The sequence below is a fragment of the Lissotriton helveticus genome, chromosome 1_2, assembly GCF_964261635.1.
Source record: "Lissotriton helveticus chromosome 1_2, aLisHel1.1, whole genome shotgun sequence".
NCBI classification, from domain to species: domain Eukaryota; kingdom Metazoa; phylum Chordata; class Amphibia; order Caudata; family Salamandridae; genus Lissotriton; species Lissotriton helveticus.
In genome coordinates, this window is record NC_136058.1 from 352,900,574 (window position 1) to 352,927,109 (window position 26,536).

Sequence of the window (26,536 nt, forward strand, 5' to 3'; positions counted from 1 at the left end):
CTTGCCCAGACTTGTTTTTATTCCCCTGTGCCTGTACTTGCTTTCATGCCCAGGCTTGTTTTTATTCCCCTGTGCCTGTACTTGCTTTCTTGCCCAGACTTGTTTTGATTCCCCTGTGCCTAACTTGCTTTCTTGCCCAGACTTATTTTTATTCCTCTGTGCCTGTACTTGTTTTCTTGCCTAAACTTGTTTTTCCTTCCTGTGTCCAGTTCTCCCGTGGCCCCCGCCCATTTTTCCCACCACTGCATCCCTGTGGCCCCGCCCACCTGCAATCCCCTTCGCCGCCCCGCTCGCGCCTCCCAGCTGCTCCTCCCTCCCACATCCCCTCATATGGAAGCCGCTACGCGGCCGCGCTCAGCGGGCGCGCCACTGGCACGCTGCTGGTGTGCCTAACACGACAGACGCCACGACGCCCGACATGGCTACGATGCCAGACCCTCCACGCACTCAACACCGGACAATCACACACCTGCTTCCTGGCCGCCCCAAAGCGCACCCACAGCGCTTTCACCTGCCGGAACTGCAGCTTCACAAGCATCTGCCCGACCATGCTGCCGACCAGAAAAGAACCCAACCACCTCAGATGCATCCTTCTCAACACCCGCTCCGCCCGAAAACATGCCGTTGAACTCTGGGACCTACTCGACTCAACCTCCCCAGACGCTGCCTTGAACTCTGGGACCTACTTGACTTAACCTCCCCAGACGTTGCCTTCCTGACGGAGACCTGGCTGAACCCCACCTCGGCACCTGACATAGCCATAGCTGTCCCGGAAGGCTACGAGATCACCCGCAAGGACCGCACCAACAGAGCGGGAGGAGGAATCGCCATCGTCCACAGGAACACTCGACCAACACCGACGACACCCTCCGCACCGCCGAAAACCTGCACTTCCAGATCCACACCGACCCCAACACCACCCTCAGAGGAACTCTCATCTACAGACCGGCCGGACCCCGACCACAGTTCGGCGACTCCATCACCGACTTCGTCAGCACACATGCCCTCGCCTCCATGGACTACATCCTCCTCGGGGACCTGAACTTCCACCTCGAGAACAATGACGACACCAACTCCACCACCTTGATCGACAACCTAGCCAACCTCGGACTCAGACAACTCATGACAACACCCACCCACTCCGCCCCATCTTCTCCGTAAGCCCCCACGTCTCCTTCAACCATACCACCGAACTCCACTGAACCGACCACCGTTGCATCGACTTCACCTTCAAGAAACCCACCACTCACCACCGCACCCAACAGATGCCTCACCGCTGCTGGAGCAAAGTCACTGAAGTCTAGCTAACCACCACCCTCGCCCAGAGCCCACCCACTGACCATACCGACCCCGACACCACCGCCCGCAACCTCAGACAGTGGATCAAGGACTGCGCCAACACCCTCGCCCCGATCAAGAAACCCTCCAACAATCATACCAGCAAGAAAGCCAGCTGGTTCACTGAAGACCTCCGGGCCTCCAAGCAAACCTGCCGAAAGCTAGAGAAGATCTGGCTCCGTGACCGAACACCGGACAGCCATGCCGTCCACAAGAATGCCACCCGCAGACACCATCACCTCATCAGATCTGCCAAAAGGGCCTCCTTCAAAGACCGCCTAGACAACAACGCTCACAACAGCAAAGAGCTCTTTAACATCGTGAAGGAACTCTCCAACCCCAGCTCCAACACCAATGACATCCCACCTTCGCAAGAGCTGTGCGACTCGCTGGCCACCTTTTTCCACTGCAAGATCACAGACATCCACAACAGTTTCAACGCCACGACCGCCCTGACAACCACTGAGACCTCTGCCCCCACGACCACCATCCACACAAACCACCTGCTCTACTGGACCAACATCAACGACGATGACACCATCAAGATCATGAACACCATCCACTCCGGATCTCCGTCAGATCCATGCCCACACCACATCTTCAACAAAGTCAGCACATCCATCGCACCCCATCCCCGGAAAGTCATCAACACCTCCTTCGAGACAGCAACCTTCCCGGAGAGCTGGAAGCATGCCGAGATCAACGCCTTACTCAAGAAACCCAAGGTGGACCCCAAGGACCTCAAGAACTTCCGGCCCATCTCCCTGCTCCTGTTCCCGGCAAAGGTCATCCAGAAGACCGCCAACGAACAACTGACCCGCTACCTCGAGGAGAACAACGTCCTGGACCCTTCCCAGTCCGGGTTCCGCAGCAACCACAGAACCGAGACTGCCCTCATCGCCGCCACCAATGACATCAAGTCCCTGCTGGACAATGGAGAAACAGCGGCCCTCATCCTCCTGGACCTGTCAGCCGCTTTTGACACGGTCTGTCACCACACACTACGAACATGCCTCCACAACGCTGGGATCCAAGAGAAGGCCCTGGACTGGACCACCTTCTTCTTCTCCGGCAGAACACAGAGCGTCCGCCTTCCCCCCTTCCGCTCCGAAGCCACCGAGATCATCTGCGGCGTACCCCAGGGCTCATCCCTCAGCCCAACTCTGTTTAACATCTACATGGCACCGCTCACCCACATCGCGCGTCGGCACGACCTCAACATCCTCTCCTATGCAGATGACACCCAGCTGATACTCTCCCTCACTAAGGACCCCCACACCGCCAAAACCAACCTTCACAAAGGAATGAAGGCCGTTGCTGAATGGATGAGGAACAGCCGACTGAAGCTGAACTCGGACAAGATGGAGGTCCTCATCCTCGGATCCAACCCTTCAGCCTGGGACGACTCCTGGTGGCTGACCGCACTGGGAACCACTCCAACACCCACCGACCACGCACGCACCTAGGGGTCATCCTCGACTCCACCCTCTCCATGACTAAACAGGTCAACGCCGTCTCCTCCTCCTGCTTCAACACTCTCAGCATGCTCCGTAGGATCTACAAGTGGATCCCAACTGATACAAGAATAACAGTCACCCAGGCCCTTGTCAGCAGCAGGTTGGACTATGGAAACACCCTCTACGCAGGAGCCTCAGCCAAACTCCTGAGATGGCTCCAACGCATCCAGAACGCCTCTGCACGCCTGATCCTCGACCTCCCTCGCCGCAGCCACATCACAACCCACCTGAGAGACCTGCACTGGCTCCCGGTCAACAAGAGGATAACCTTCAAGCTCCTCACCCATGCACACAAGGCACTCCACAACACCAGACCAACGTACCTCAACAGACGACTCAGCTTCTACACCCCCACCCGCTAGCTCTGCTCTGCCGACCTCGCCTTCGCTGCAGTCCTCCGCTTCCGAAGAGCGACCTCAGGCGGCAGATCATTCTCCCACCTCGCCGCCAAGACCTGGAACACCCTCCCCATCCACCTACGGCAGACCCAAGACCCAAGACCTTCAGAAAACTCCTCAAGACCTGGCTTTTCGAGCAGTAGCAGCATTGCACACCCCAGCGCCTTGAGACCCTCACTGGTGAGTATTGCGCTTTACAAATTATATGATTGATTGATTGATTGATAAGTGTCTTCTGTGAATACCAAAATAAGTAAGTGCCTTCTGTGAATACGATAATGGTAGTAAGTTTATGATTTTGTCTTAAGTTAGTTCTGTGAATCGGGCCCTAAGTAATCATATTGATATGGTTGATTTTGTCATCACATCGTCATTTACATGTATGGTACAACACACATTCAATTTAATTTTTCATATGAAACATAGAAAAAAATATGTTTGAACAATATTTCAGGATGGTTACCTGTATCACTTTATCAAACACATTTTTATATTTTGTTTAATTGCTCATGGACCCCATTAAAATTACTTAAAGCTAAACTTCTTCCAAATTTGAATAGTTGGCATTGTAACTTGCCTATTGGCTCGTTAAAACATATGCCTTTTTGATGTACTTTTATCTTAACGTTTTGGAATGAATATTAGAGTGTTATACAAGAAATACTTAATACTTCTGATTAGCTTTCATGTACTTTGCTGATATGTAAATCTGTTGCTATTTCTGAACAATTAACTGATTTGGATTGTACACTTTTTAATATTTTTATGTCAGGCACTCTAAAGTCTATCACTGCCTGTTGGGAAGATGTGTCCTTAATATCCTATCATGCTTGGTGGTCTTGGATTATTTTTACTAGAAGAGGTGACAACTTATCCTTGCCTGGTAATACTCTTAATTGTGACTCATCATTCTATTTGGGAACCGATTGATCACTATTTATCTTCTTAGTTATATTTACTTCCTGTATATTGCCTTATACTATATTTCGCTCATGTTTAACTTATAGTAGCTCTATTTGAAATTATTTGTATGATAATTACTGATTGTCCATTCCCTTTTATGTGTTGATTACTACATTCATATTGCATTGTACCGCTTTGTATTTAATTAGCTGTTAGTTAATTAGAAGTCTTTTTAAGGGTACTCTATACATATGCTCTGTTTTGTATTGTCATTGTTATTATTATTATAAAATGTAATAAACTATTTTGAACACAAAAAATATTTACGCTCTTTGTGACACTTGTTCAGCCCAGGGGTGGTTTGGGTCCAGAGGTAGATGTCATTGTCCTGTAGTTAGTAATTGAGTATGGGGCATGATAGAGTTTCATAGATGCATCACTGTGAAACAGACTTTTATTGTTTAATTAATAATATTTTTTTTAATTAAAGCACTACTGCCATGTGTTAAACTCAGTTCATTGATCATTTTAACAGATATGTTGGTTAGCTAGAACCATTAGCAATTCCATAATTCGGTGTTTATTATGCAACTGTACACAAAAATGCTTCATTGGTTACATACAATACTGGAAGATTCATATCATGTATACACATCTTTAAATCAGTCGTTCAATGATCATAATAAAAGTAACATATGATAATTAAATAGCACAGTAAAACAATTCAATAAAAACTGTAAACATTATGTACAGTTGTGCAAATGGACAATAAAGTGCCTAAGTGCTTACACGTGGTCTGTATATATCGAAAACAAATTCATTATCATAAAAGTTCAATTAGATATATTTTTAGAACTAAAATCATACAGATTTTGTGCTAGAATTTCTTAAAGTAAAACGAACATTAAATGTATTAAGTTCATACAGCCTAAAAACAACTACATAACATTTCAAAGTGGCAAGTGCTCTAAAGCAAGTGATCTTCCATTATCCAAACCTGTAACAGCCACTTTAAAAGAGCATATAGAACAACTCTAACTACAGATGCCAGCCTTTTCTCAGCTCTACAGATACCAGCATTTTTCAGCAAAAGACTCATCACTGGGTTTAGGCACCACAGTGGTGTTACGCTACGTCTCGGTTTAATGATTTCACCTCCTTCACTCTCACCTGAGTTAGATCTTCGATGAAGAGAGATGCCCCTGAAAAAATTAAAGAAAGACTTAGCTGACTTAAGATTATAAGCAGCAGGATGCATACTTCCCAACAGGCACAGTGTGAATGCCCAAAGGTAGTGTTTGTCCGTAGAATATATAACATATTAGTAAATGGATCTCAGTCAATCAGCACTCCAAAACGCTCATCATATACACTTTAAAAGTGTTAGGAAAATGTTGATCTTTCTCTATACTGAAAAAGTGATTCAAGACTTCTTGTGAGTGTTGGATGAACAATGTTCAGGTAGCAATAGAGAAGGAATATTTCCTTCAATATCTATTATCGACCTGAGTATTATGTCTTACCAAAGAGCATGGCATGGGAAGGTGTAAAAAGAAAAAGACCATGCAAGAAGAAAGCAAGAGACGAAGAAAGAGGGAAACTATGTTTTTTCTTTCCAAAAGGAGCATTGTATAGCTTTTATCATACAGGTACTATTGCCACAGGGTAAGCACACATAGGCTGTAGTATATCATTCTTATAATACATACACTGTTACTAATAAAGTCCTCGGAGTATGCTTGCACATAACCTATGGAGTTTGAATACTTCCTGCTCTATGTGACACTTCCCTCGTGTGAATACAATTTAGCTAATATCCCTGTAGAGTTTCCACGTTTCCCATATTTCAAATTTCTGCAGGTAGCCTTGGCCCTCATCTGCATCTTCTTAGCTACCATACACCAATCCATGTCTTGTTTCCACTGGTGTACCGTAGGGAGAGATTTGGTACACTCACATGCATTATGTCTCACCACCACCAGTCCAACAAGGCACAGTAATTTCTGGCCTTTTGGAGGTGCTTCCTCATTCCCTATGCTCAGTATTATTAGGTCCGCAAGCTGTACATATATATATATGGATTCTAATGCTAAAGTATTTACCAATATGTGGGAAAAGGAAGCTTGGATAATGTCCTCAGTAGTGTAGTTTGAGATCTCATCAGCTTTGTCATAAATTATCTAATAGAACATGTTATTTCCAGTGCTGCTAACTTTAACTGGTGAAAGTATGTGTTTTATTTAGTTCAAACTGTTAATGTTATCATATTCACCTAACCTTTGTTATTCTCTCCTGATATGCTCTATGACATAATTCATGTCAAAATTGAACCATGAATGGCATCACTGGTGACATCATTCAAGCTTTCTTTCCCAGCATATTGGTCTATAAATGACTATGACATTAGAAAACTGACAGCAAAATAGCTCCGGAGAAGAACAGCCATCCGTACTGCCTTCACAGGCACAACTCCCTTAGGTGTAGAAAGCATGCATTATGTGCAACACTGACTCTATACCATACGCTTGACAGTTAGAATAGTTCACATTAACAATCAACTAAACCCTCATTGAGGACCATATTCAATCTGAACACAACTATTCAGTGAAAGCTGAGTTCCTAAAAATAGTGAATGTCAGCTCAAAACAAATGCCCTATTACGGGTAAGCTTTTATCTGTATCAGACACCTGAAACTCATCGAACCTACATTGAGAAATGAAGTTGGTATTAGAAGGGACCTGAAAACTGTAAACATTGCTTTGTCTATGAAGAGAGTTTACTTTATTCAACACTATTTGCAAACAGTGAAACCTTCATAAGACACATTCCCCAGAGTATTAAAAAATATCCAGTAAGAACAGTGTACATTCTGTGCAACAGTTGTCACAAAAAACACTATTTGGTCAAATGTCCCAATATCTGAAGGTACTAAACAACCTACTAACCGCACCCTTTCTAATTTTTTCTAAACTTTACAGGTAGCTCATCTTCTCGAACATAACAACCACATGTATATGGGTTCGTACTTGGTGCACATAGTCTTCTAAGTTATGTAGAAATAGTCATGCTGATACGATTCTGTTAATTCAAGGCTGCTTACAAAAGTTAGCATCTACTACTTAGAATCTTACTCCAGATGAAAACTTTTTCAGCAAAGTCTAAAAATATGTGTGGAACATAATGAACACAAGTCGTCAACTGTCACCTGAACACAGCATTACTCTTGATTACAACAATGTATAATGTGTGTATAATGTGTTCAATACCTCCACACACATATGTTGCATTAGGAGCAACCATTAGCTTAACCCATGCTGTGAACAATTAAGTAGACAAGTAATATGTTACTTACCCACCACCCACAGCGCCTTGAGACCCTCCGGGTGAGTAGTGCGCTATATAAATGCTCTGATTGATTGATTGATTATGTAAACTATAAAACAAATTAGCACACTCATTGGATGATGTACTCAGTGGTTTATTCAAATATGTTATTTAAGATATCATCAGTGATGTCATAAATGATGTCATAGAACATGCCATGAGTGATGTCATATGTGAGGGCATAAGAAGCATTGGCAGGAGCAGAAGTTAAAGTTAGGTCTGAAAACTTTAACTGGTTAAGGTCTGTGTTTTGTTCAAGTTCCAAAGTTAATGTTATCACTTACATTTTTACCTAACTATAACCATCTAACCTTTGTTTTTCTCAGTGAATTTCTAAGGTTTTCTTTATTTTAAAAAAAACTGATCCTCTTATCACACCTAACTTATTTTAACCCTTGTTTTTTCAGTGAATTTCAAAGGTTTTATTACCATAAAGTAATACTTAATTACTATACGTAAATGCACCACCCAACATGCACAGCCTTGGTCATGCGCACGTGGGGCCCGTTGCATTTTTCAGGGGTGGGGGTGCTTGGCTCCCCTCCCTGGGCCAATTGTAGCCCCAAGGACCCCTTTCCTAGCTAAAATTCTTTGGGAAAGAGGCATGTAGCCACCATCCTGGGCTGCCTTGGGCCCTGGTGACTCCATCCCAGGGGGCTGGCACAATAAAATGTAGGTGCCCTGGTGCCCACCTGGGGCATCCACCACAGTGTTGCAAAAAGTGGCAGGCAGCATTACTCCCTCCCTCAGGGAGCAACTTCTAGTAGTGCTATCTGCCAGTGAGAGAAATATATAGATCTTTTTCCCTGCCCACAACACTGCGGGCAGGGAAACACTTCTAAAGTCTGCTCCCAACAGGTGGGAGAACTTTGAATCTCATGCACTTTGGGAGTGGATTTAGCATTTGCTACCGCTAGGTGGGAGATTTAAAAATGTTCCTGCAAGAATGAACAAACACACATTTCCCTTCCTGTGCTTCTGTGGGCAGGGAAACTGCTATGTCACATGAGTGGGCTCTCTGTGACATAGCATCAGAACCGGCCAGTGGGATAGGCTCCTTGGGGACAATATTGGCTCAGTGACTGGGGCCACATAGTCCCCCTTCCTTTAAGAAATTAGCCCCAGGGTGGGCTCCCCTGGACCTTTTAAGGCTAGGGGAGAGGGGGCAGTTCAGCATCCCCTTTCAATTTTCTTATATCTCGGCCCCGGAGATGGACTTCCAAAGGCTTCTCGAGACTGGCGGAAGGGGGCTAAGTGGCCCCCTTCCATAGAAAATGAGCAATGGGTGGGCTTTCGGGCCTCATGAGGCTCCAGGAGGGGAGCTGCCTGGGCCCCCTTCCTATACCACTTAATATCATCCCGGGAATGGACTCCCTGTTCCCACTGGCTGATCAGGGACAAGCGGTACAAAAGGGGGTGGAGATGGACGGAGCATTTGAACCAATCAAACACTCACACCCAGTCAAAAGATCTGAGTTTAATCCATCACCGTTCTTTAGCCCACTCTACCACCCCAGTTCAGACATGGCCATATGCAAATCAGTCTGACCCTGTGCCTCATGGAAACAGTCCAGCCCGAACTGCCAAGCCATGCCTTCCCTGGACGGATACAAGCTTCCTAGGACCGGTTTCTGGCATTCCAGCCGTTTTCAGCCAGGCTTGCTTGAATCCAGTGGCACAGTGTGCAAGGGACTCACGTCTGAGCATACCCTGCCAAATTAAGGCGAACAAAGCGGTACAAGAGGGGGTGGTGATGGACGGAGCATCTGAACCAATCAAATACTCACACCCAGTCAAAAGATCTGGGTTTAATCCATCACCGTTCTTTAGCCCACTCTACCACCCCAGTTCAGACATGGCCATATGCAAATCAGTCTGACCCTGTGCCTCATGGAAACAGTCCAGCCCGAACTGCCAAGCCATGCCTTCCCTGGACAGATACAAGGTTCCTAGGACCGGTTTCTGGCATTCCAGCCGTTTTCAGCCAGGCTTGCTTGAATCCAGTGGCACAGTGTGCAAGGGACTCACGTCTGAGCATACCCTGCCAAATTAAGGCGAACAAAGCGGTACAAGAGGGGGTGGTGATGGACGGAGCATCTGAACCAATCAAATACTCACACCCAGTCAAAAGATCTGGGTTTAATCCATCATCGTTCTTTAACCCATTCTGCCACCCCAGTTCAGACATGGCTATATGCAAATCAGTCTGACCCTGTGCCTCATGGGAACAGTCCAGCCCGAACTGCCAAGCCATGCCTGCCTGGTCCGGATACAAGCTTCCTAGGACCGGTTTCTGGCATTCCAGCCGTCTTCAGCCGGGCTTGCTTGAATCCAGCGGCACAGTGAGCAAGGGACTCACGTCTGGGCATACCCTGGCAACTTATGGCGAACACAGCGGTACAGAACGGGGTGGTGATGGACGGAGCATCTGAACCAATCAAACACTCACACCCAGTCAAAAGATCTGGTTTTAATCCATCACCGTTCTTTAGCCCACTCTGCCACCCCAGTTCAGACATGGTCATATGCAAATCAGTCTGACCCTGTGCCTCATGGGAACAGTCCAGCCCGAACTGCCAAGCCATGTCTTCCCTGGACCAGATGCAAGATTGTGTGGTGAGATATGTAGATGAATGACTTCCATTCTGAGAGAATAATATTAACTGCAGTTTTCAATAGGAGGTCTAACATAGCAATCTCATTGGGCTTTATGGTAAGAGTTGCCAGAGAGGTCCAAGGGCCCAGAGTGATCATTGCAAAGTTTAGGAGAATAGACTTATTAAATAGGCTTGTTAGATGTGTTTGGATCGGAGACCAATAAGAACTCAGGAAGTGGAAACTAAACTAAATAACATATGGTTGTGGGAGCCTGCGGTCAATTTATAGTTCCAACAGATGTAATTGTCTCGAAGTTTTATTTCGCATAACCTGCCCAAAATCCAATGGAAAAAATTCATTGTAAAGTATTTAGATAGCAGAGGTGAAGGGGCAATTTTGTTGCACAGTGAAGTTTTACATATGTTTATCCATTTTTCATCTGAGATGTAGCCAATGATTCCAGGGTCTACGTGTTTGGAACATTTCGATTGTAGTGATAATTTTAGTGTTGATTGGGTTCTAGATATGATTTTATATATATTTCTGACGCCATTTGTCCTGAAGAGCGCCATGCAGACAGTCATTAGAGAATAGATTCATGTTCATCAAACTTATATTTCAACAGTTTTACTTTAAGATTTAGGAAGCTGTAGAATTGGAGATCGGAGAGGTTATATATTTTTTGTGTTCTGCAAAGGAGCGTTGACTGTTATTTGTGTCATGTAGGTCTTGAATTAGACTTATGCCTGTGGGAACCCACGAGGGGCTTAAATTACTGATAGTCCCGGCCTTGATTTTAGGGCTGTGCCAGAGTGATGCCATTGTGGAGTTATAGATGGAGTACAGAAGGCATTTGCCCAATTATTGGAGCAAATTTGTAGTGTCTATTAAATACAATGAGCTTTGTATTTCAATCCAGCAGGGGTGTTTAAAAGTGTCTGGAAGCAACAAGTAAGCACCTCGTGTTGCTAGGAAGGCAGACTGATGCAGGCTCCAGTCGGGGAGGTTACAGTCCTCATCTGCGAAATTCAGTCTAAGGACTTTATAGGAGATTCTTGCCATTTTGACATTCCAAAGAAAATTTGATGCTATTATGTCTATTGAGTTAAAGAAGGATGGGGAACGTTTCAAAGACAACATGGATGATACAAAGTTTACTATTGGGGTAGTCATTATTTTATGTGTTTGGAGACTGCCCCACCATGGACTGTGCTTAGGGTACCAGAAAGAGAGCAGGTATTTGATTTTAGAGATAGTTTGGGAAAGATTGTATCATACTGTTGCGGCTGAGTCGTTGGTAAACTAGACCCCCAGGTGGAGGGCGGAGCTATCTCGGGAGTGTGATGGCCACCTGAGCCTGGAGCTCCGCCGAGTCATGATAATATTCATCAATTATTCTTCAGCAAATGCGGTTTTTCAAACCCGGAAAAAAGCCCCTGCTGTGTCGGAAGAGGTGCGGAGGTGACTGATCGGCCTGGGTTCGGGATCCGCTGTCTACAGTGAGAGACATTGCTGGGGAAGATTTTGCGGTGACTGGGCCGCAGATCCCCGACACACAGTGAAGGCTGCTGCCGGGTTGCATCACTCGACATGCGGCCGGACTCTGCCCATGGTGGCGCGGTCGGCGGAACCCTGCCGCATTGTGGCCTGCAGGTGCTCCGATTGCGCTGGTGGCTGGAGGGGGTGCACCGGAGGACTGCGGAGCATTCGGGGGACCTGATGGTGACAGACCGGGAGAACTGCTGGGACGGTGGAGCGCCGTGAGGCTCAGAAACATGGGGTGGAACCGGACCCCCAGCGGAGTTGCCTGGGTCCTGCCTAGCGGCGCAGGAGCCGAGCGGGTGAGGCGGCTGCTCGTGACCCCCCTGCGGGGCTACTCGCATGGCGCCGGGGGCTGGGGCCCATTTCGCATGCCTTAATTCAACCTGGAGCAGTGACGGCCGCCTGGAGGGCAGACAGGGTCGATAGACAGATCAGAAGGGGCACGCATTACTGTGGCACTCCTGCACCCCCTGGGGCTTGGCATCGCCTGAGTCCCATAGAACAGCGCAAGTAAGGAACTGGTGGAGCGGCTAGCCGCGCCCCCCCCCCCCCACTCCTGGGCTGCTCGCATGATCGGCGGAGGCTTGGGCCTGCTTTACTTGCTCTAAATTGACTTGAAGTAGTGGAAGACAGCTTGATGGTCAGCCTGAGTCTGCGGATAGCCGTGAGGGGACAAGCATGACAGGGTCACTCCGGCACCCCCTGGGGCTTGGCTGTGTGGCAGGTGGGGAACTGCTGACTGCCTCCACAATAAAAAATGTACGCGGATAAAGTGCTGATCGGGTGTGGCCGGTAGCAGGCCTACTGACTTTGTGTAGGGACATTAAACCTATATCTTTTGTGCCCTCCGGGCTGGATGTATGCGGGCGGAGTGTCCCGTTGACCATCGTGCTCTGGTGATGTCGCAGGAGTCTGCTGGGGCTGAGAATAGTGTTCCTCGGAGAGCGAGGCTGCGGGACGTGAGTGGCCATAACAGTGGATTTGACTAAGCAATCCCGAATAGGATCCTAACCTACTTCCAAGCCGGGAAACGAGTGTGACTGTAAGTGGCCAGTGGGAGTAGGCACTCCCATTAACCATGGGCGAGGGAGATAAGACCCAGACAAAGCTGGCCTTTGACCAGAAGCGATCCAAAACACAGGACCACGCTCCTGATGGGGGCGCTAAGGTGCCGACACCAGCACAAGAGGATACCAAAGCGGACATACACTCCATCCTAACATCAATGGAGAAATCTATTCAGAGTGGCATCACATACTTGGGCACCAAAATGGATGCCCTAACATATAGGATGGATAGAATGGCAAAACGCCTTGATAACCACGCTAAACGGCTGGATATGTCTGAAAGTTGAAGAGGCACACACCTTGACGCTGACCATAAGCAACTTGGAAAGGTTCTGCGAGTCCTGCAGGACAAGACAGAGGACAATGAAGCGTGTTCCCGGAGCTGCAGCCTGCGACTGGCTGGCCTTCCGGAAACGACGGCCACAGGAAATATGGAACAGTTCATCGAGAAATTGCTGGTGACACTGTTGGGAGACAATGTCTTTTCGGCAATGTTTGTGGTGGAGAGAGCACACAGGGCTCTGGGGCCCCGACCTCCACAGTGTGCGGCACCGCGTCCGATAATTGCGATGCTACTTAACTACCGGGATCGAGATGCAGCCCTCTGTGTTGCTAGGGAGAAGAACATTTTGCGATATGAGGGTCGCACACACTTCGTACCACTCAAGAGGTAGCTCTGAGATATGGGTGTGGACTACGCCATGCTGTACTCGGCGAAGCTGCGGGTAAACAGACAAGGGAGATCGCATATTTTCACGGACCCTTAGGTTTTGCAGCAAGCCATCAAGAGCTGGGCGAAAGTACGGAAGGGTAGCACGGAACAACTGCAGCTGGAGGAGTCGGAGGGGACTGTGCTGGAAGAACAGGACTGAAATATTTAATTGGAAGATATCGGGGCAGTGAGAGGTGCTGGAAACTGTGGGGCTGGGTGGTTAATATTTTCAGGTCTGTAATATTATGGTGAAAATCAATGTAATGCCTGGTTATAGTGGATGCCCTGCTGATCTCCATCTGGTTTTGAGAGGGAGGCTGTGAATAAGGGAATTTGTCTCTGTGTGTTAACTGGGATTGCCTCATAACAATAGATTTCATAAAGCGAAACTGAGGACGGTGACACTGGGGCACCTCTGTGAGGGTAAGCTGTGATTATAAACTTGAAGAGTACCACGGAGGCCTGTTTATTTGCTTGTGGGGGGTATGACGTTTAATTGCTTATGCTGAAAATATGATTGCGATGACACGTTGGGGCTAGGGCCGGTCCTAATTGCTGTTGGTATTTCTAGAAGTTAGACACGAGGGTCTACCTCCGCTCACGTGTGACTGGCACTGTTGTTGCTCTCTCCTTCGAGGGGGTTAAAGGTTGGGGGGTATGGGGAGAAGGGGACATGGGATTGGATTACATGCAGCCTTGTTGGGGAGGTCTCCTGTGGGTGGGGGGAATCAGGGGGGAGAGGGAGGTTTATCATGTGGGGTTGTTCTGGATGTTGGTTGTTTATTAAGCAGATGATGCACTGCACGCTAGTTCACAAACATGCTTCTTCCTCACAATATGTACTGCCTACGTAGTTAATGGCATGTGATGTGCAGGAGACCTGGGAATGGGTGGGGGAAACACGTGTACTGTCATGGAATGTTAGACGACTCAACGGTCACCGTAAGCTTAGGAAGGTCCTGAATTATCTCAATAGGCAGAATGTGGATTTGGCTCTCCTACAAGAGACGCATCTCCCACAAACAAGTCCCATGCTGAGGTCCGGAGGGCTGGAGGGTAATGTTATCTCGGCGGGATTCACTACACATGCCAGAGGGGTACTAACCTGGATAAATCCCAGGTCATCACTCGAACTTACATTGCTTCGAGAAGATCCGGATGGCAGGTATGTCATGTCTAAGTGCCGGGGTCGGGGCTCGGACCTTCTCATCATTAATATATATGGACCCAACTATGACTGCCCTGAATTCTTTGGGGACATTGCTAGGATTATCACCCAATATGGGGACTCCAAGATCCTGTGGGGGGGGGACTCGAATTTGGTTAGGGACCCGGACATAGATAGATCGGCGGGCCCTCCTAGAAGCCCAGCGGCAGCTGCGAGAAACTTGGAGGACGTTCTGGTGTGCTTGGACATGTGTGAGGTGTGGCGAATGAGGTGTGGAGAGTGAGGGGGTTATACACATTATTCGGTATGCCACAACATTCACACACGTATTAATTATTGGATGGCATCTACTACACTGATTAATCTGGTACGAAAATGTACGGTATTGCCGCACACGCTATCGGACCACTCGCCGCTACTGCTGTTCTTGGAGCCCCCTAGTAAGCGGACTACCACCATTTACGTGGAGGTTTCCTCCATATTCCTTTTTGGATCCAGTATTTAAGGAGGAAATGGCTGACGCCATTGAAACCTTTTTTGACACTAATATTGGCTCAGTAGATAGTTTCCAGACTGTCTGGGAGATGTTTAAAGTGTACATTAGGGGTATTGCAATGGCTAAGCACTCGGGTGTGCTTAAGGCTATTCGAAAGACTCTGGCTGAACTATAAGGTAAATTAAAAAACCTAGAGCAGCAGCGGCTCGCTGGGGGTGATGAGACTTTAGATAGGGAGATTAAGTCACTGCTTGAGGAATATCATGATGCTGCCGATAGTGAAGTGAAGCACTTGGGCAAGTATGCTACGGCACGCTCTTATGAGGAGGGAGAAAGGCCGGGGTCTGTTATGGCTCGACTACTGAAAGCACTGCGTGGTAGGATTCATGTAACTGAAATTAAGGTGGAGAGTGGTGAGCTATTGACGGAGGAGGTGGCAGTGGCTGAATGCTTCCGACAGTATTATGCAGATCTATACAGGTCCCAGGCTGCAGGGTCTGAAGACCAGAATGCGGAGTATTCGGAGCATGTACAACTCCCTTTTCTTTGAGAATCACACAGGGAACTCCTAATGCACCCGATAGAGAGGGATGAGATCATTGAGGCTTTGGGCGGCATGAAAGCTAGTAGTGCCCCGGGGACTGATGGCTTGATAGTTGCATTCTACAAGAACAATTACTCCCTCACCTCGCTGCCCTGTTCGACGATATGTGTGCAACGGGCACCGCACCCCCATCTATGAGGGAGGCCATGCTGGTTGCCATCCCTAAACTGGGTAAGGCATTGGATGAATGTAGTTTGTTTCAACCACTATCCCTTCTTAATGTGGACACGAAGCTGTTCGCTAAAATATTGGCTACTAGACTTGCTCTGCTGTCTCATGGCCTCGTTGCTCCGGAACAGGCGGGATTCATTCCATCCTGAAATGTAACTTATAATATTTGTACGATGTTTGGCACGATGCAACATGTCCATCAGGAAAACAAAGCGGTAGCCATTTTACTAGATATGGAAAAAGCATTTGAATCTGTGGAGTGGTCGTTTTTACAGCAGGTGCTGACTAGAATGGGGCTTGGGGCAGTTTTTCTGCAGTTGCTTGGGACTTTATATTACAAGCCCATTGCTCGTGTGTGAATTGGTGATCTAGTTACTGCCCCCTTTAATATTACTAGAGGCCCCAGGCAGGGCTGTCCCCTATCCCCGCTGATATACACTTTGGTGGCGGAACCTTTAGCTTGCGTCCTGCGGGAGTATCATGGCAATGAAGGTCTCAGATTTCCGACGTATAGAATAGTAGTATCAACTTATGCTGATGACACGCTCCTGTAAGTGAGAGAACCTGCGAACAACTTGGCCTCAGTTATTAGGAAAGTGGTTCGCTTTGGGGCGTTGTCGAGGCTTAAGGTTAATTGGGAAAATCGCTTGCGTTCCCACTTACACCAGCCACTACTGAATTTGCTATGGAATATCCGTTGCAATGGACTGAGGACTCTGTAAGATATTTAGGCATCAGACTTCATACGGATGTTGACATTGTATTCAGAGAAAATTATGGCACGGCCATTGTTAGACTGTAAGACGATGGAGACCTATGGTTCCACTGTCCTTAATGGGGCGTATTTCCATTATGAAGATGGGAGTCCTGCCTAGACTCCTATTCCTTTTCACGAACATTCCCTTGGTGCTACCGTGCACGTTCTTCCACAGGCTTAGGCAATCTATGTTAAAACTGGTTTGGGCAGGTAAGCAATCTAGGGTTCAGTGGGGAGTGCTCACACTTCCGTACCATTTGGGGAGGTCTGGGTGAGCCGGACTTCAAACTGTATTATAGGGCGGCGCAAGGGGCCCAACTCCATGCCTGGATCCACGGTGGGGCTGACATCCCCTTCCTACAAATGGAAGAGACTTTTCGCTGAACCTATCCCTTTGCCAGTGATAATTATGGAACCGGCCGACCACAGGACTGGTATCTTGGACTCCTTAAACAACACTAGGCACGCATGGCAGAATCAGGCAGGTGGATTATTGTATTCTCCCGCTATGCCTATAGAGTGGATGAGATGGCTGGGACCTTGAACAGAAAGAGGCGTTATTCTGGCATTGCCTGCATTGAACTTGGTGGTTGCGGGGATCTCTTTCATGAGGGGACGGCTTGTACCTCATAGCAAATGATAGGTACGACGGAAGGTGTCCCACTCCTGAACAAAGTCCAATTTCATGGGGTGAGGGGGGCCCTCCGGGCACTGCTGGGTGATGGTATGGAAGAACCCCCAGAGGTACTGGAGTTAACACATGTTAATAAGACTGTATCCCCCCCGCAAAATGATTACAGCTATTTATAAGATAGCAATGTCACACAGGGCTCACAGTACACTGCAGCTAGGCTTGCATGGCAACGAGATTTGAATGTTGAGCTGGAAGATGATAAGTGGTTCTATTGTTGTATGAATACTAGGAAAATATCGCTCCATGGTAGGCACAGGTTGGTCCATTTCAAATCTCTTAAAATGAAATATTATACCCCTGAAAGACTATGCAGGTATGACCTACGTGAGGACGCTAAATGTGAGAGATGCCACTCCGATTTTCTGCACCTGGCATGGCTGTGTCGAGAGTTTACTCCTTCTGGGAAGGTGTATTTGAGGAGTTGGGAAGGGTGGTTGAAACTGAACTCACACCGGATCCATTGATGACGCTCCTGGGGTACACTAAGGCGCTTACAAAGGCAATACGCAGATTGGTTGATATGGGGCTGCTTATGGCCAAGAGAAGAGTGGCTCTGTGCTGGATGAGGGGGCCCGTCCCGACGCTGCGGCAGTATTCTCTGGACATGATGTACTGTTCTACACAATCGGAAACCTATAGTGAACTGCTTCCGCCCAGGAGCTGACCAAAAAACTTTTGGAGATTATATACCTCATATATGCAGGGTGCAGGGAGTGACAATGGGGAAGAGACAGCGAATGTGCATGACATGGGTGATGCAAGTACTGATGAACCCGCAGGAATTGGATGAGGCCTTGCGTGGATGGCCTGCCTATTTAGATGCGTGAGATGATAAAGATGTGCGTCCTATTAGTAGTGTATATGCTAATGCTGAGACTACAAGCATGGGAGATGTGAGGAAAGATACCCGTTTAGAGAGCATAGATTTGAGCACGCTTAAAGGAATTTAACAAGGAGGGCCACACCACCATGATACTCCTGGGTGCTAGTTGATGCTACTCATACTATAATGTTTTTAGTGATTTATTGTTCCTCGCCGCCTGCCCAAAATGGGATGTTGGCATAAAGGCTATGTGAGAAATTCAGTGAACGTACTAAGTGAACCTTGGGAAGTTTGGTTGAGTGCACTGTACCATGACGTGTATTTGTCTGCTATTACAATAAAATGTTTAATTAACAAAAAAATGGATCCCTAGGTATTTAAGAAATGTGGTTTGCCATTTGCTCCAAGTTGTGTGGGTAAGAAGTGTGGTTTGATAGAATAACCCTCAATTTCATCTTGTTACAGGGTGTATCCAGAGATCAGGGAGGAATCATGGATGATTTTAGTGTTCGCTGGAATAGCTTTTTCAATGTCATCAGAGAATATGAGAATTTCATTTGTGCATGCAAAGGTTTTTTATGGCTTAGTGCCAAATTGAAAGCCATTCATTTCAGCAGCGGAATTAATTGTTTGGAGTAAGGGGTCAATAGAGCATATGAAGAGAAGGGAAGAGAGATGGGATAGCCTTGTTGTGTACTTTGGTGTAGGTCAAAGAAGAAACAAAGTGCACCATTTACTCTTTTATTCGGTTTGCGGTTGGATATTGCTTCATGGTCATTTTAATGAATGATTCAACTGAGGCTGTGTGACTTGATGACTGAATGGAGAAATCGTTATGAGACTTTATCGAAGGCCATCTCTGCATTGAGCATAATACCCGCCTCAGGAAGGGAGGATCATTGGGCCTTTTCTATTATTTGGCAGAATTTGCATATATTGTCTCTGGCACGTTTCCATGACAAATCCACTTTGGGAGTGGTGAATGAGTTCAGGGATGTATGGTTCGAATCTTTATGGTAAGATTTTTGCTAATATTTTGCCCTCCATATTTAAGAGGGCGATTGGTCAGATGTTTTTAAATGACATTGTGCATTGTGTAAAGCCATTTACACATAACTATATAACACTGTGGCTTCACTACACTTCCATTCTCTTAGCCCACGTTTACTTATCCTGTGCCCTTTTATTTCTACTTTCATTGCATACTTTTGGTTGTAACCATTAATATCCCTATATCTTAACTTCTTGACATATCCTGTTATTTGATGTATGAAAGAGGGCATTAGGTTGCTGTGGTACATTACTCACATAATACACTTTACTACTTCTGTTATCTCAATACTGCAAATTAGGCTGGCTATGTGTGTTATATATACATATTTTATGCTGAACAGCTGCAGTCTCCTGGTCAAGTTATTCTCTTCTGACTCACCTTTAGCTGTTCCTCAACAACTTTGTACGGTCACGAAAGTAGCTAGGGTCTTAAATAAATACATGGACGTTATTACGGTCGTCGGAATTCAAGGAATTTGAATCTGCAGAGTTGCATAAAAACTTTCGATATTCCACAGAGTTCCTTCAGTGGGCTGAAATATTTACCGCTTGATGCTTATGCTGTGATTTAGTGGCGGTAGCGTGTCCACACACAAACATCAAAAACGGTACCACCCTGTGTGCAAAAGGGTGCAGCTACTCGAGTTCATTTTGCTTCGATTCAGTAGAGTTTCGACTCGAGTGGCAGTCTTCTGACCATCCACATTAGAAAAATCCCAATGGATCGCCTCCAAGCGATCAGAAATTGCACTGAAGGACACTTAGTTTGTACTTGCCCATTTACCATTCTGGAGCCTCGCACAAAAAAGATTCTGCCTAGCGGCAATTGGACGAATTTGGCCGGAACTCCGTGTTACATGCATAATGCAGCATAACCAAATTCCATGGATGGAATAGAATTCTCTGCTCACGATGAGACTTTATTTCTATTGCTGACTTTTAAATAGTGTCTGCGTGTTTTATGTGTACTAAGTTCATTCACGTTACAAGTTCAATCAATCAATCAAACATTTGTAGAGCGAGCTACTCACCCGTGAAAGGACTCAAGGCCTTGAAGTGGGGGGGTGCAGCTACTGCTCGAACAACCAGCTCTTGAGAAGTATCCTGAAGATCAGCAGGTCATGGGTCTGACACAGCAGTGTGACGAGGGTGTTCCAAGTCTTGGCATGATGTAGGAGAAGGATTTGCCACCGTTTGAGGTCCTGTGTATGCATGGGACGATGGTGAGGGTGAGGTCGGCGGAGCGAAGCTGGCGGTTGAAGGTGTAGAAGGTGAGACGTTTGTTGAGGTATGCTGGTGTGGCCTTGTGTGGTGCTGTGTGTGCATGGGTGAGGAGCTTGAAGGAGATCCTCTTGTTGACTGGGAGCCAGTGCAGGTCTTTCAGGTGGGCAGAGATGTGGGTGTGGCGGGGTATGTCAGGGATGAGGCGTGCGGAGGCATTCTGTATGCGTTGGAGTCTCTTTTGGAGTTTGGCTGTGGTTCCTGCATAGAGGGCGCTGACATAGTCCAGTCTGCTGCTGATGAGGGCCTGTGTTACTGTTTTTCTGGTTCTGGTGGGGATCCATCTGTATATCTTGTGAAGTATGCAGAGAATGTTGATGCATGAGAAGTACACTGCGCTGACTTGCTGGGTCATTGAGAGCGATGAGTCCAGGATGAACCCCAGGTTGTGTGCGTGGTTGGTGGGTGTGGATACGTCTCCCAGGGTGGCAGGCAACCAAGAGTCGTCCCAGGCGGAGGGGGTGGATCCGAGGAAGAGGACTTCTGTATTGTCCGTGGTAGTTCCAGGTGGCTGGTCTGCATCCAGCTGGTGACGGCCTTTATTCCTTCGTGGAGGTTGGTTTTGGCATTGGCGGGGTTTTTGGTGAGAGAGAGGATCAGTTGAGTGTCGTCAGCATAGGAGACGATGTCCCAGGGCAATGTAAGGCTCCAGGAGGAGGGCCTCTTCCTTTGTAGTTGTTGGGCCTCCCCTGGCCATTCGTGCACACCCAATTTTTTTAAAACAATTTGGACCTGGGGAGGTGGTGGTCCCATGACCCAGGTGGTCCTTTAGGGCCCCCATTACAAATAAAATAGCTAAAGGGAGGTGGTGGTCCCTGGGTCATGGGGTTCCACGAGGCTCCCTAATGTTAATTTAACAATAATTAGATTAAGCATTAGCAGAAGACATCTGCATTAAGAGACTATCTTGGCCGTTTTGCGGAATCTATTTTGTATTTCTGACTGCCATTTTGTTTGCCATGTGCTCTGTCCTACCTTCCTGTTAACTGCTCTTGAAATCTGCCTAGAGACGCTAACTTGTAGCTGTCAAGATGTGTCCACCATAATTAGCTAACAGATAGCCCTTCCCACTTGATGCTAGTACTCTCTCTGTATGACCTTATATGTATTTTTAAACCAACACTCTGTGCTTTGTACCGCCTTCATTTGAGCCCCTGTGTGGGTATAAAAGGACCAAGCTTCTTCTAGTCAGTGTGCTACCTCATACATACCGAAGGGTGCTGTGTGAATGTAGTTCCACCTCTTGAGGTTTAATAAACTCTGTATTTTCTATTCCAGTTTCTGTGCCAACTTCTTACTATTGGTCTAAGGACTCTACGCAGAGAAGGGCGAATCCCTTGCACTAGTAGACCTGGCTGAGGCTTGCTACCACAAATTAGCGCATCCAACGTGGGGCTCCTCGGCGACTCGGATGCCCGAAGGACTTGTCGAAACGAATGATTGGAAACTCGCTTTGGATGCGTTGCCGCCGCAGGAGACCCGAGTCTTGGCATCTACGGCGTTTTCCCTTTCTTTCCGATCTGACCATCCAGGTGGCGCCGGTCCTCAACTGAGATCTCTTCTGTTGATTCGCCGTGCAGTGACCGTTTGGTCGATTTGAGAACTTGGCAGTAGGAATTTGGACACCATTTGATTAGTAAGAGCCGTTTTTTGGCACTTGCTGTAGGGTTTAGCGCCTTTGACTCGTAAGGTAGTTTAGTAACACCTGCTGAGGCATTTGTTTATGGAATTGGCCAAATAGGGATTCTTGTTCTATGTAGGTATATATGTGCTGCAACACATGTAGGCAGGTAATGAGGAGATGTTTCTCTACATTTGAGATTAATTGAACGGTGCAACATATGTAAATGTAGTTTAAGCACTATTTTTGATAATAATATTGCATATTTTGCAGTATTTTTGACATGCCTGTTTTCAGCGCACTTCGAAAGATGTGTTGCTTTTGTAGTGGTACCACATTGAAACTAGACGAAGCACAACCGGTCCCCCCAGAGGGGACGCCTAATAGGGACATGTATATTAAATATGGTATTTCGTCCATAATGTACAGCACATTGTGCAATAAATACACTCGTAAGGATCCTGAGTTATGTTGGCTAACGCATGGGGCATTTGATTTGCGAAAGATTCAGTATGTGGAGAAACGAATGTTCATGTGAAAAGCTAGGCAAGACATGTTTAATTGTATACGAAAGTGGGAGAAGGAAGTGCGTGAGCGAATGAAGCATGAACAGGCCTTGATTGAAAAAGAACAGCGTAAAAGTGTGCATGTGAAAGCATTAGAGATGAAAAATAAGGAGTTTAGAGAAAGCAAAGAAAGAGAAGATAGGGAACTTCGGTTACAGGTAAATGACCAATATGCTATTCGTAGGCCTCTTTATCCGAATCTTAATAAACCCCAAGATGATTCTCTCTTATTAGATCGTTGTCCAGCTCCGTATACTTTTCCCTCTGCTCCTGACGATTCAGATGAGGACTCTCCTACAGAGCAAGATAAAGTTCAAGACACTCGCTCAATGTTAAGTCCCAAACGTGCCTATCAGGTTAGATCTGCGGCACGTAAAGCCGATCGTAGTACTAATACTGCTCCCGAAATTCTAGATAGTATTCGGAATTGGTCAAAAAAGGAACAGAAAGATTTTACCGAGATATTTAGTGCAGAGGTTCTTATACGATTTAGGAAACATTCGGACAAAGTAGAGTCAGATGATATAGCAGCTGATTGTAAACAATTACGCGAAGGTACTTTTGTTTTCTCCCAGGTGCCTGACACAATCAGATGCTTGGTTCAACTACGTGATGACACTGTTCGTTTGAGGGGGAAGAAAAAGGCAGCAGACTCAGCTGCACAAACGTCCCGAATGAACATGGCATGAGCTCCTACGCACAAACCAGATAAGAATGTTGTAAATGTGAAACCTAGGCGGGAAGCCGCGCCTTTATATGTTCCTCCTAAAGGAACAGGCACAAGTGATGATAAGACTTCTACTGACGCGAAAGGGTATTTTATTCATAATTAGGTTTACACTCCTTGGAATAGAGCATATGTTATGGCTCTTAAAAATGCATTGCCTGATCCGCGAAAGAATCCAACAGCTTTTTATGAAGAAATTGAGAATGCCATTAGTTCTTGCACTATGACTTTGTCTGATATTGTTTTTTCGATTAATATTGCCGCCTGATAAGTGGAGAACTGTGCGTAAAGTTGATGATTGTACAATATTTGGGGCATTGTGGACGGAACAAGCTACCTCGCTGCCACGCTGCTGCGCTGACCGCTGTTGCGCTCACGCCTATTTTTAATCTACCCTGTCTTGCCATTTGTTTTCTTCTTGCTTTGGAGCCTTCTACCTTGTTTTTAATCGGGAGCCCACTTACTGCACATAATTTTGGTGTGTCACCGCCATTTGGGCGGGTCCGGTTCCCGGGGCTGGTGGTTTGCGGGCGCCATTTTGGATCAGGACAAGGATCCTACTTCGGCGAGCGCCATTTTGAGCATTCTAGCGCTCTGACAACAGCGCGGGACGCCTACTTAAGGCGATCTTAGTTTCTCTGGCAACCTGAACAAGCTACCTCGCTGCCACGCTGCTGCGCTGACCGCTGTTGCGCTCACGCCTATTTTTAATCTACCCTGTCTTGCCATTTGTTTTCTTCTTGCTTTGGAGCCTTCTACCTTGTTTTTAGTCGGGAGCCCACTTACTGCACATCATTTTGGTGTGTCACCGCCATTTGGGCGGGTCCGGTTCCCGGGGCTGGTGGTTTGCGGGCGCCATTTTGGATCAGGACAAGGATCCTACTTCGGTGAGCGCCATTTTGAGCGTTCTAGTGCTCTGACAACAGCGCGGGACGCCTACTTAAGGCGATCTTAGTTTCTCTGGCAACCTGAACAAGCTACCTCCCTGCCACGCTGCTGCGCTGACCGCTGTTGCGCTCACGCCTATTTTTAATCTACCCTGTCTTGCCATTTGTTTTCTTCTTGCTTTGGAGCCTTCTACCTTGTTTTTAATCGGGAGCCCACTTACTGCACATAATTTTGGTGTGTCACCGTCATTTGGGCGGGCCCGGTTCCCGGGGCTGGTGGTTTGCGGGCGCCATTTTGGATCAGGACAAGGATCCTACTTCGGCGAGCGCCATTTTGAGCGTTCTAGCGCTCTGACAACAGCGCGGGACGCCTACTTAAAGTCACTCCTCCCCGCGCAGAGGGGGACGTGCATAGGGACGCCGTCGCGCTGCCGGAGTCGTGCCAGAGTCCTGCCCGTCTGCGCCCGTCAGCGACGAGGAAGCACGAGTCGCGGTAGGACTCTGGATGCAAGTTAGGTCTACTATTATTATGCCTGTTATACCATCATTCTGCTATACTCGGGATGAACTTCTATCCTTCAGGAATGGGGTAGTTGCAGGTCCATGCGACCCTGTAGACCCCCTATCCGGTTCTTTCACTTGTGACTGCAGGGGGTGGTCTCTTGATAGACCGGTCAGGATTCGATCTTTGGAAGGGAGTAATCCGGTCACGAGCAATAACATCGCCGCCCGTGTACTTCGGATTTGGAACTTGAACGTGAGGTCACTGGTCAAACACCACCAGTATATACATGACCTCATTGAAAAGGACTCCCCCGACCTACTTCTACTTACTGAAACCTGGCTCCAGGATTCAGACGCCGCTATTCTCAATCTTACATTTCCTCAGGAATAAACGGTCTTTACATTGAATCGTGCCACAAGAGGAGGTGGCATAGCCATGGCGGTTAAATCATGCTTCCCAGCGGAATGGAAAGCCCTTGGATTGCCTGCCTGTGAAAGTGCTCTCTTTAAAGTGTCCTTCAGTCATCATTTCACGCTGAGTGGCATTCTTATTTATCGCCCTCCAGGCAATGACACAGCCTTCAAGTCTGCCCTTGCGGACATGGTAAGTTCCTTAGCACCTAGTTGTGCGAACTTCAACATCACCGGCGATCTTAACATTCATTTTGATAGCGTGTCATCTACAGCCATAGACACTTTGCTTGCAGATCTTGAAGCACTGCAACTCGTTCAACTTGTTGCGTTTCCTACTCACACTGGGGACACATCCTCGATCCCTTCTTCTCCACTCTGGAGAGGATGAAGGTATCCAACCCGATCCCGGTTGGTTGGACCGACCACCTTCTGGTGGAAGTCTTTTGCCCCATTGATATCGTACCATTTAAACCGGTGGATAGGCTGATCCTCAAAAGACATTGGCACAAGCTCAAGCTTGAGGAATTTTATAAGATATTGGAGCAGAAACCTTTAAGTCCTTTTTTGGATTTGGAGCAAGGGTACGACCTGTTCTGCAATTGGATTTCGGATGCCCTTGATTCCCTTATACCTAAGCGCTGGTCCAAATGTCACTCTAAAGCACCCAGTCCGTGGTATAATGACTCACTTGCCGAGCTCAAAAAACTCTGCCGGAAAGCTGAGAGGGAATGGAGGAAGTCCTATGATTCCAACTTGAAGTCCTCTTATTTTGCCAAATTGAAGACCTATCATAGGGCAATCTGCAGAACTCGGGCCGCTTTCTATGCCCATGAATTCCAAACTAGCACTAACCCTTCTAAATTAATTTTCAAGGTCCTCAAAGACCTAATGAATAAAAGAGCCACTTCGGCAGAAATCTGTGCTGACTCTCATTGTGAGAGTCTTGCCTCCTTTTTTTGGGAGAAAGTGCAGGTTATCTGCCGAGGATTTGACCCGTCTTTGTCGGATTCTGAGCCAGCGGACCCGAGTCTCCTGGATTATGAGACTCTGACTTCCATCCCTGAGTTGTCTCTGGAGGCCTTTGACAAACTAAGTCTCAGGATTAAATCGGGCTCGCCTCTGGATCCGTTGAAGCCGGATCAAATTAAACTGCTCTCCCCCCTGTGTCGGGTTCCAATTCTCACTCTGATCAACCTGTCGTTGTCTACGGGATCGGTCCCCTCCGCATGGAAGCGGGCGGTAGTCACCCCTGTCTTAAAGAAGGCAAACGCAGACCCGCTTCTGCCTGAGAACTATCGCCCCATATCTTT

The 26,536-nt window shown here is 47.1% G+C and overlaps 1 long non-coding RNA gene across 2 annotated transcripts in view; it reads left to right on the forward strand.

The window, feature by feature from the left end:
• Nucleotides 1–26,536, forward strand: part of LOC144807911 (uncharacterized) — a 447,007-nt gene that overhangs the window by 401,892 nt on the left and 18,579 nt on the right. For both annotated transcript variants that reach the window (XR_013606520.1, XR_013606519.1), the window contains one exon: nucleotides 4,026–4,136. This is a non-coding gene — a long non-coding RNA (uncharacterized LOC144807911). The remainder of the gene's footprint in view (nucleotides 1–4,025; nucleotides 4,137–26,536) is intronic.